At 55.1% G+C, this 1821-nt stretch overlaps 1 protein-coding gene across 1 annotated transcript in view; it reads right to left on the reverse strand.

Moving 5' to 3' along the window:
* LOC113213496 (delta-sarcoglycan) overlaps nt 1-1821 on the reverse strand; it is an 83726-nt gene that overhangs the window by 80895 nt on the left and 1010 nt on the right. The window lies entirely within an intron of this gene.

The following is a 1821-nucleotide window of genomic DNA, read 5'->3' on the forward strand; positions in this document are numbered from 1 at the left end:
CCCCCCCCCTCTCTCTCTGTTACAGATGACCTACTCGACGCTACACGCGTGTCCCGGACACGGGAGACCGGCTCCCCACGAGGATCAACAGACAGACACATATTTTCTCAGCAATAACATCTGGTTACATATGTGTTTTTAACTTTGCTCCTACATACTCTCTAGCGATTGCGATTTGGATCCACTTCAATTATTGAAATTTCCAAGAGAGCATCAAGTAAAGTTGGGGAAATAAAAGTGATAACGCGAGAAAGAGAGAACGTGCGACAGGGCGGGAGCGAGAGGGGAAGGCGGAGAGTGGGAGAGTGGTGGTGGTGGGGTGAAGCGGCAAGTTTGGGGAGGGGGCGGGGGCGACAGCACGCAGCAGCGCCAGAGATCTGCTCAGACTCAGAGACACCAGTTACTGTATGCAAATGACGGCTTACTGCGACGGTTTGGGCCGCGCGCCGTCCCACCGCCCCGAGGGGGAGGGGGGGAGGCGTCCAAGAGGGAAAGACGCGAGTAAGCCTAAGAGAGGCTGAGTGTGCGCACTGGAGCGGGCGCTATCTACGTTTCAATTACTGGAACTAATCGCGGCCGAGGCCGTCCTGATCTGCGCCGGACTCAACCCCAACCACCAACCCCTCCGCTCCGCACTCTCCACTCGGCGCGGTGGCTGCTCTCTTTCCTCTTGGCAGCCACCGGACGCAAGACGGGGAGGGTTGGGAGGAAGGAGGGGGGAGGGGGGCTCGTCGCGACCGGTCCTGATATAGAAGACCACAGAAACGATGAGCGTCTTATCGCCACGAAAACGGGAACAAAAAAATAGATTAATGGCAATTGAAACAAAAAATGACGAGAAAATTTTTGTTGAGGCGGTTTCCTCGCGGCTATTGCGGATGCGCGTACGGTAGTGTACCAAAGTGTCCCCTCACGGAGGTAAGCGAGCAGGTCATGGTGTGCGCTAGTGAAGGGAAAGGCGGAGAGGCCGTTAAAAAGTCGGCTCACGAAACAGCTGATGCCGCGGGGTGGGGGGAGGCCGCACTTTTGAAGATTAGCCAGATAGTGCGTTTTAAGTGAAGTCGCCGATGTCGAGGCCCTGCCTGCCCCCCCCCCCCTTTTCTCTCTCTCTCTCTCTCTAGGCTGTACAAAGGCGCTCCCCTCTGTCATCAGGAGAGGCAGAGGTAGATGGCACCAGGAGAGGAGAGCGTAGTGCGTGCCGCAGCGCAGGACACCCTGGTCTCGCCGGACTGTTTCAACTGTTGTGGACAGCATGATACACTATCACTGTATTTCATAGGACATGAACGACGTTTTGGGGCGAGAGTAGATACTTTTTTTTGCAACTCGCTTCATTTTCGCGCCTATTCTCAACCGCCAAACCCCGTATCACTGAGAGATTACGGATGCTGCGTCTTAAGGCCTGATTGTAGAAATCCCCTCCGCACAAGGCGTCGCGTCGGAATGGAAATATTATTTTTTAATCTGGGTCGCTAGTGACGGGCCCAACTTAACTTGCGGCGCGGCGCGGCGCGGCGCAGCTGCAGCGCGGTCCCCCGAGATAGGATTGAGTCTTACTTCCCCTCCAGAGAGTCGCGGCCAACGGCGAGAGTGAGCGGCATTCGGGAACGAAATCCAGGGACGGTATTTGGCAATAACTTGGTAGTAATCAAAATGACTTTAACAATAATTATCCCCAAAGAGCACCGGTCAAAAGAAGTGTCGCTAGTGTCGCTCCCCGACGCGACTTTCTTTTGAGGGGGTTGGGGGTGCAGCACTGGAGCGAGGGGGAAATCACTTGCGAAATAGTTCGTACACCTTCCCCCGAAATAGTCCGAAATA

This window comes from Frankliniella occidentalis, unplaced genomic scaffold (assembly GCF_000697945.3).
Source record: "Frankliniella occidentalis isolate FOCC.00 unplaced genomic scaffold, Focc_3.1 Scaffold1, whole genome shotgun sequence".
Lineage (NCBI taxonomy): Eukaryota > Metazoa > Arthropoda > Insecta > Thysanoptera > Thripidae > Frankliniella > Frankliniella occidentalis.